Raw genomic sequence first — 10,667 nt, forward strand, 5'->3', positions numbered from 1 at the left:
CAGATCAACTCAAGTATGCAAAAACCTACTTAACAAATCAATGCTACTCTCTACCTCGAGTTCAACCTTCAGTTAATGCGCCTACTTCAAACGAGCCTCCGTGTAAGCGATTTCGTTTACTAAGTCAACTTGTCATTGAAAAGCAACAAGATGATGAATGGAGTAATGAGAGTACCACTATTGACAATGATGACATGCAAGAATATTTTCGTTCTAAGCATCAGCTTCCTAATTTAAATCAACTAGATCCCTTAGATTTTTGTACTCAAATTGAACACTCATTCCCAAAACTAGCACCATTTGCTCAAGACATTCTTGTAGCTCAAGCATCCTCAACCCCAGGTAAAAGGATTTTTTCAAAAGCTGGTTACTCATCAAGTGGACGAAGAAATCGATTGGCTGGAAGTAATGTAGAACGAAAAGTACTACTTAAAACAAAGAAGCAATGCATATAAACACTCACAGTAACTTGGTATTGATTAATGATTATAATACACATAAAAAACATTTTTATAACTAAATGCTACGTTAATAACTAACTAAAATATTACTAACTATATCTAACTAATAGTAACTCAGAAATGTCTTAACTAACTATAACTAACCAGAAGTTTCATAACTAACTATATCTAACTAAAAGCAATTCAGAAATTTCATAACTAACTAGAACTACCTAAGAGCAATTCAGAAATTTCATAACTAACTATAACTAACTAAAAGCAATTCAAAAATTTCATAACTAAGTATAATTAACTAAAAGTGCAAAATGTAATATAAAAACAAGACTGGTTAGCACTTAGTTACAATCATATAGTCAATGCACTGAATTATGCTTCACTAACAGGTCCTAATTTCTTGTGGAAGCTAAATGCATATGACAAGCTAAAACCATACGCTATAGCATTTAATGAATGCATTAATGGGTAAGATTTGCTGGGATTGTTTTGTGGTTATATTTTAGCTATAGAGGATATGCGTGCTAAGTATATTCATTGCAAAATAAATGTATTCATTGCATACCGTAATAACTTTCAAGAAAAAAAAATTAGTTCGTTGGACGTCAACTTTCCATTGGCAGCAATGGAGAAAAGATGGAAAAAGGCTTGGTACTAGAAAACCGCTCTGTATTTCTTGATAGCAGTCTTTCAGGTGACTACTAGACCCCATTAGATCCTCAGGATGCTTTCTAAGCTTCCAAAAAAGGCCTCAAGAAGGTAGCGAGGCAAGAAAATGTGTTTTCCCCCATTGAACTCTTAATAAACTTGACGTCCAACATGGCGGCCAATTTATTGTGTGGGTTGGATATACGGTACTTAAAAGCTATGAATATACTTAGCACGCATATCCTCTATTCCCATTAAATCTTATGGTTGAAAGCAGGATTGTCCAATAACGATGTTCATATCATTGCTCATTATTACATTGAAGCTGTTGAGTCTTTAAAAAGTAAGCAATAGGTTGTTTGACATTTTATTGATTCAATTGTTTTAAGGTTGTTGCTGAATTCTGACCTTTGGACTGAAATTAGCATTGTCTCCATTAAACAGCCTGTATTATGACACCATGATGGAGACAGCCTTGCAGGAGCAAAAACTTTTTTATATGGTTGTTTTATAAATAATTAGGTTATACCTAGTATGTATTTTTAATGCACCTATAGCCTGGAGCGTTGTCATTCATTTTGTTTTGTGCTAAATGTACCTATATAAATAATAGAAGCCCAATGGTGCCAGCTATGGAGGCAAATCAGTGATTGGTGGATCGATTGTTTCAAAGTATAGTGTGTAATGATTATTACTTTGAAATGACACTTAAGTAGAATTTGCTAGTAAATAGTGACTTAAACATCCATTTACCATATCAACTGTGAGTGAAATTATAACAATATTCGTATTTAATTTCTATAATCAGAAACATTGTTCGATATTGCTTTGGTCAATTGATTCCAGAGCAACTTTCTCAGTTTTGTTGTCAATGGAACAGTCATTGAATTAGACCCAGTAAGCCTGCCGATGCCCCAGCAGGAGTTCCTAATGAATTGTATGCTTTACCTACCCTCTGGTAAACTATGAATTCATGTGATATGCTAAAGGCAAAATTCAATAAAAGCAACTGCTGATTATGCATCTAGCTTTTTTGACATAGATGCATTAAATACAATTGAATATATCAATTGCACAGATAGTGGAAAAATGGTATCACACTGCTTTAAAAGACAAGCTGAGTTGATTCGAGTAGCATACAACCTTCCTGATTCTTTTCTTAGTTTTATCTGAAATGACTCTTTTGACTCAGATTTTATTAGTTTTGTTTCGTTCAATTATGTTTCTTGTACTCATATTTTTGAGTATTTGCTTCTTTTCTTACTTTCATAGTAAATTAAACACCAGAAATATAGTTCTTTTTCAAACTAAAGCCTTTTAAATGTATTCATGTTGTACAACACGCCCACATTTAACTTCATAGCCATTTGGGTTGCAAAATTCGTGGTTGAACATGGCAGAATGAAGGGAATTGAAGGAAATCTCACTTTCTAGAGCCAGCTTAGATGCACTAGCAATATCAATGGAAAGTCAAGGAAATGTCTTGACAATTACATAATTGCTGGATTAATAAATAATTGTAGTAAAGTGTAGGAGCCACAAAAGCTCACTACAGCAACTTGCTGCATTGAAGTACTATTTGTTCCTTCAAAGTAGTAGAGTTTGTAAAAATCTTATTTTGTACTTCTTATGTGACACTTATCAGCTGTTCTACGAACCTTTTTGAAGCTTTTCATTATTTTGCAGAAGACCCATTTTCTGTAAGAAGCGGTGTAGAATGCTAGAATGACAATACCTTTCCAGCGGAGTTTGGTTTCTTTGTTGAAACAGTTACGAGCTTTCTATTGATATACTATGTCCCAACTGAGAATGGACCGGAAGTGAAAGCAGCTGGATTGGAATTTGAAAAATGTAGCTACGTCACTAATGACGAAATATAATGATATTCATAGAGACATGGCCGATATTTTGGCTATCTTGTTTCACTCTTAAACCAGTCTTGTTCTTCCTGATAAGCAGTACAATAGCTGCTGGAGTCAGCTAGTCTTCATAAAGGCCATCATTATCAGAAGATCTGGCTCTATTAGCATTTAAAAGAAGAATTATCAGTTTGGGCGCTCGACCACATGTGCTTATATAAACTATGACATCATAAAACGTCATTGCGGTTAGCTTTGGTATGCCATTGGGTTTATAGGGAGAACCCGGTTCTCAGGGTTCCCAAGGGCTGAGTGACCCAAAACCTGAGATCCTGAAGCGGCATTGGGTGACTAAGAACCTGTGAAAGTCTCATCCTTATCCCGCATTCCTATAAAAAGTTATTCCAGTTTTTCTTGGTCCAAACTCAGTTGGGACATAGTATATTACTAGATTGTGTACATTTACATTTCAAGAATCCTTTCCCTTTTTGGTGTTCCTGACTTCTTAAAATTATGATGAAATGCATGACCATGACTAGATTTTTTATAAAACATTTTGCTGATGAACATTTTTTTCCACTCACTGTAATGATAACAATTCATCTTATGGTTTTATCTTTCTTTTCTTCTTTCCTCCTCTTACAATTTTCCTTTCCTAGACTCTACAGTCTACAGTTATTTTTTGAAAAATTAACTTCTTTGACTCGACTCATTGGTATGATAAAATGCTTACTTATCTGATTCACTCACTTTCCAGTCTCATACATGTATTTTATTCATATAGAGCAACTTTCTTAGTTTTGTTGTCAATGGAACAGTCATTAAATTAGACCCAGTAAGCCTGCCGATGCCCCAGCAGGAGTTTCTAATGAATTGTATGCTTTACCCACCCTCTGGTAAACTATGAATTCATGTGATATGCTAAAGGCAAAATTCAATAATAGCAACTGCTGATTATGCATGTAGCTATTTTGACATTGATGCATTGAATACAATTGAATAATTCAATTGCACAGATAGTGGAGAAATGGTATCACACTGCTTTAAAAGACAAGTTGAGTTGATTTGAGTAGCATACAACCTTCCTCCTTCATATACACTTACAGTTGCTATTCATATGCTTAAACAATACTACAAATTTTTCAATATAATAATCAGGAAACATTTTTGGGTGGGGAATAAATCATCTTTGTGGGTGGAGCATGAAAGAAACACCTTTTCCTTAATGTAAACAATGAAATAGATGAGGGTTATAGGATTATTGAAGTTCTGTGGAGTTTAGCAGCACTTTCATTTATTTAGTAGAAATAAAAGTGACCATAATTGACAAAAGTTACCTTCTGACGGAGAGGAAAACTGGTCGTTATAGCCTAAATAATCCAAATTCCTGAGCTTCATTTATCATAAAATTACTCCATAGGATGCAAAAAGTTACTATGTCACTCTTAGAAACAATTGTTGTCTAACTGATCACTCACAGGTTGATATTTTTCATTACAATGCTGAGTTTAAAGATCCGGCATACGGTACCTTTGTCAATTACCCGTATCTTGCTCTAAGTAAGTAGTGACAATATTCAGTCTTTTCTTATTTATGACCATAAAGTTCCAATAAGCGACTAAATGAGTCTTGGTTCATATGCCATCTGTAGCCATAATCACAGTCTAGGCAAAGTAGCTGTGGTTACATTAATAATCTCCATTTGGAAAAGGCAATCTTTTCGAAGAAGATAGTTGCGATAATGCTTGTCACATTAAAAACAGTTACTCAATACAGTGAGTAGACCCTGTGATAATAAAATAAGTAATGTAGATGTTTGATGTAGTCTGTGCTGCTGTAATGGCATACGTCTCGTATCATACGCTCTTTTATTTGGTTAGTGCAGCTTTTCTTGCTTCTAATTTTCTTCCTCATCGTCACTACCGAATAGCTCAGTTTCTGTTATGTCCTGCATAAAAAACATTGCTACTGATACACACCTACACAAACTTACACCTCATTATCATACATAATGTACAGCTTATGATGACTAGGTTGATAGGTGTTGTTCTTATAACAGCTATCCAATTTCCACTCAGACATTCTTACATAAATAGATAAACCTGATGAATGAGCCAATTCCAATCATCAAGTGTTACCACTATTACCGAAGTAGATTTCATTAGCAAGGCCCAGTATGTGATTGAATGTTGAATCTTTTGCAAGGTCAACCCTTCGAAGATTGGGTTTTGATATGCTCTTTTTTTAATACCTTACCCAATTTTGCACTATAATATAGCGTGATAATAATGTAGACTGTTCTAAGGTAATGCAGGAATGCAGCACAATATTAAAGTGTCAATGAAATATTCTGAATATTGCTTTAATCATTCTTCTCCTACAAAGCCCAAAGCCAAGTACAAAGCGAAAGCGCCATCTATTCTGTACTACATAATTGACCTATACAACCTCAGGTCATTCCAACAGAGACCTTGTTTGAATTTGAATAACCTTTTTACTTTTTACTTATTGACTTGATTCCAAAATTTATTTTTAATAGTAATTAGTATTTCTTTTAGATATTATCATCAATAGTTCAATACAATAAATAATGCACCTAACTCTCAAATAAAAATTAACCGTTTAATGTTCTTAAACTACATATCATTCATACATCTATTTGCAGACCAAATTGCAAAACTTCACAATATCTCCGAGAAATCCCTTCCTTTTTACATCATCTTCCCCCATATGGGCACTCGAGTATGAAAACACGCAGGAATTGTCAATTTTAAATGATCCAGAAATGTGTTGTATTGTTATTTCGAAAATGTGCCATGAATGAAAATCTATCAAAGCTGCATAAAGAGTGCAACTTATTCTTTCTGGTGTCTTTAATTCGTAGTATTCATACAAAAGACATTCTGCTAATTTGCTTGCAGTGACTCTGTTAATGGACGAATGTACAGAAAATGCCACCTCTATTAAGGCTACAACACATCTTCCACTTGCAAGGCAAATTATTGCTACATCCTCCTTATCATCTCTTGTAATTAATTTTTCCCGCTGTATTGCAAAACCTGTTTTTCCTAATATGAAATTAAAATTAGGAATGGTAATTTTAACTAATATTGAGCCAATTGAAGAACCGTACATATTCTGAGCAGGGGATATAAAAACTGTTTGGAAGTCAATTAAATGATCATTAGTTTATCAATATTTTGCAGAAGTATTAAAATAAAACAGTTTGATGGGAACTTAATACTTACCAAATAGCTCGAGTGCAATCGTTAATGAATGGACAACAAAGAAATTTACTGATTCTTCACAGCTATGTGTTACATAACACAATTGTGATCTCAGTGGACGCAATACAGATTCGTCAATATGACATGACTCTGGAAAACTATAATTATGATTATAAATTGTTATACACAGGGAAAAAACTTACTCTGGTAATGGCAACTTCTTTAGCCTGAATGATGGTGTACCAAAATAACGTCATTGGGGACATGAAACTTCTAATTCACTATGAGTGTGTCCAAGAAGGCGTAATTCTTTTGTCAAGGACTTTTGCTCCGTTGAAAACTTTAAAAAAACAATTATAATGATTGATAACGAAAGATTGAGAAAATATGTACAATGTATCATACAAAATGCATAGCAGAAATACACTTCACTCAATGTTTAGTTTCAGATATCTATCTGGTGTTATGGGCATACAACACCTGCGAGACGTGTCATCAAGGATGTATCTCCAGACCGCTTTTCCACCAGACTGGTAGATATCTAATTTATACTATGGCCACAATTCATCTGGCGGGACTCTGGCCCATGCCCTACTCTTATCTTTGCCTTCATCAATTTATTTGTCAAAACAAGTAATAGTACTGTATAGTGAGTATACTCCGTCAGAGTTTCATTTCATTCTTGTTCCGTGTGGAATGAATATTTTTCAAACAAAAAAGGCGTTCCTCAATGCCACTTGTAGAAAAAGACTACTCAGATCAAAGAACAAACCAAAATTTCTAAGCCTGCTTACATTTTTCGAGACGAAAGATACCCACTATACGCTACTATAAAAGCATGCATATTATAGGCATATAATACCCTTGGCACATTAAAAATTGTTATGGCAATAATAACTATCAAGACATCCCACCATTATACCTACCACTTTATGTCCAACTTCCACAAGATTTAGGACTTTCTTATTAATTTGTAAAATGATATGTCACATTCATACCTATCAAAATATAGACTACAGCAGACATTATACATAATAAGGCAGACATTACACATGTTTGTAAAAAAACATTTTCTTAAAAGAAAGAAATAGCTGGTGTTTTGACTTTTGAACCTCTAGGCTTTTGGGTATGATGCACAAAAGCATACAGACACAAAAATTGTTAAAATTTCGTCTATCAATTAACAGTCAGAGCGGCCCGTTCAGCCCATGAATTAACAGTCAATGCGCCACATTAATAAATGTGGAGCATTGGCAATTATATTCAATTGTCTAACCATGTTCTGTGTTGTTCTACCATTTAGTGTCACATAATGGTAGAATGATGATACAAGTTTTAGAAGATAATAAATTAAACATTATATTGTTTTATGAAAATGGTATATCATTAAGCATGTCTGAACATTGTTTCAAATTTAGTTCAGGCTCTAAACAACTTTAAGCATGTCTGAACATTGTTTCAAATTTAGTTCAGGCTCTAAACAACTTTATGATACAATTCAATTACAATCAATTACCATTGAGCCACAACATGTATTTTTAAAGTAATGAGTTGCCTTGGTGGTTCATGCTTCCCACTGGCCTTCTGTACTTCAAACTGAAGAAGATCTGGACAGTCAAAATTTTCTAGAGGTTCCCAGGACATTTCACCTGTTTTTTTCAATTTAACACAATATGCATCCATAGTAGCATCGTAATCTGTTATACTTTCCACAATATATCTATGCTCAGATGCCATTACTATAAACAAAAGCATGATAACTTTAAAATTTAATTGAGACTTTCAGCAATTAATTTATTTAAGAGAGTCTGGCGCGGCACAAGAGAAGGCATGCAGTACTTAGTAACCAAACTCTGTTAGTATCTCTTAAACTTCTAAGTAAAGCCCAACATACATTAGGCAACATGTTGCATGCAACATCTGTGGTTACTTTGATCTTATAAGCAAAATGTTGCCAGAAATAGAACAGCTCTGTATTTCTGGCAACATATTACCTACAAGATACCACATTTTTTAGCAACAAGGGATGTAACTGCTCTCATTTTTTTATACAGTGTTTACACTAGCTTCTTTAACCCCGTTTAAACCAAAACGCTAGAAACAGCCTGGTTTTACTCCCTAATATAACTATTCAACAAAGCTACTTCATGACTTGTGTGTATACTCTGAAGCTGTAAGCATACATCAGTGTATCCCAACTGAAACAAGTGTTTTATATCTATAGAATTTCAAAAACTTGTCTGACAATATTGCCCTCTGGACTACTCAGTCATCAATGAACAGGAATCTGTTAGTCCATTTATTTTGTAGTAATCAGGCCTTACTTGAAGTGAAATCTTAATGTTCTTATCTGTCACACAAGCCAACAACAAGCTTATAACAAAAATTTTAAGCATACAATCACCATTAATTTATGAAACTGACAAATACACATGGATCATTTAAACACAGGTAGCAACATTCATAGTGAGAGTGTGAGACTAACACAGATTCTATACAGTATACCTATCTGTATACAGTACTCTTAGTTACAATGAGTTAAGGTTATGAGTGGGTAGTGAAGACAAAGCTTTTAGTATCACTCTAATGGTGGGAGTGGCCTAACTGGCCTTATTGATACTACAATTATATTGGAGAGTTGATTGCAAGAGGTGACAATGAGAAGAAAGTAGCTATTGAATTAAAGCTGTTGGATCTTGAAGGTATATATATTACATAAATATTTATATCTTGAAGAAGTGACACGTCAAAAAACCCCTTTGATATTGTTTCATATACTCTCTGGTTGTGGTTGACACTATACTAGCATTGAAATCAACTGATGAAAATATAAATTACGTGTCATAAAATACAACGGTGAGTATTATAAGAACATTAAGTCTAAGACTCTTAAGTTCAAGTTGTCATGTGACAAAGAATTCCTGAAAGAGGATGGTACAAGGTGAGTACCAGTGTTGTTATGAGTTTCATTTGCATAAACATGTGGCCATTTCTTAAGTTACTCCTTCGAACAGCTGGGAGTAAGTTCATTCTTCTCAGTGGACCAAGTAGTGGACTAATACTGTCTGTTTTCTTGCTGTTTTTGGTCATTTGCCTCTTGCCACAGTGCTTAGACCTCCTCAGACACAGTAGCAAATCTTTCTTCCCGTCTCCTAACATTAAAAGACAAAGGAACCCTGTGATGGACTCGGATCTTTGGTCTTCTTTTCAGCCATTTAGACTTTCTTTTACCATGTGACCGTACTGCGCATGCTCAGTACGTTTTTGTTGATATAAATTTGAGGTGTAGCTTCCTCAGGTAATAAATTTAATATACCCATGCCAGTTAGGTGTATATGACGAATCAGACATTGCATGGGTATACACGACACAAATATTTATACGAATATTTAAATAAAAAATATGTACATGTATATGCATGATAAAAATTAAATACATACATGGTAGATGCATATTGCTGTTTAGCTGTAAAGGAGCAGGAAATGAGCCAGCTCCAAGAGTTTTAATGTACCATGGACTACTTTAAGGGACCATTTATCTGACTCTGGTACTAAGATAGGAGCTGGTCGTTCAACGGTTTTTTTGATGAAAGAGCTAGTCGCAGCCTTCAAACCTTGCAACTGATCGGTTTCGGATTAATTAGAGAGCTGGTGGGAATGGTCATACGTAATTATCTGCTTGATCAACAAGACAGGTACTCTCCCTTTAAAGATAGTTTACCAGGTAAAGATTGTTGGAATTTATTCATGAGGAGTTACTCTAACGAACTGAGTCTTAGGAAGCCACAGTATTTATCCACGCATTGTGCAGTGGCAGCATTGGAAGATGTGTTAGACAAATGGTTTGAGAAAGTTACTAATGTCATTGAGAAGATAGGATTGTATGAATTTCCTGTTGACGAGTTGAAGAAGAGATTATGGAATTGTGATGAGACAGGGTTTTATTTGTCAGCTACAAGTAAATATTGTATCTAAAAGAGGAGAGAAAGAAGTTGAGGAAACAGTTGGGGGAAGTGGATAGAAATACATATTGTTATTAGCAGCAGCTTCTGCAGATGGAACTCGTCTACCACTATACATTGTGTGAAAAGCCAAGCATTTATGGAATTGATGGATGAAGGCAGTACTAAAGTATTCTTTGTCTGACAGTGGGTGGATGGAATCTGCTAATTTTCTGCAGTGGTTTGAGGAAATGTTTCAACCTGCTGTCAGAGATGTCACCTGTTACATTATTGTTTGATGGTCATCACTCTCATCCATAGGCCTAGCCACGGGTGGGCCATACAGGGCAATGGCCCTGCCAAAAATTTCAAGAATGGGTGTGACTATCATTATTAATTAAAATAATTGCACCAACACGTCGAATTAGAGTATTCTTTACTGCATCACCAGCAGGAGCAAACCAGACTTGTACACAGGCAGAGACCATACTCACCATACACTAATGAAATAGATAGATGATTTTTAGAAGACTTTTTT

The sequence above is a fragment of the Amphimedon queenslandica genome, unplaced genomic scaffold (genome assembly GCF_000090795.2).
Source record: "Amphimedon queenslandica unplaced genomic scaffold, v1.1 AMPQUscaffold_13458, whole genome shotgun sequence".
Lineage (NCBI taxonomy): Eukaryota > Metazoa > Porifera > Demospongiae > Haplosclerida > Niphatidae > Amphimedon > Amphimedon queenslandica.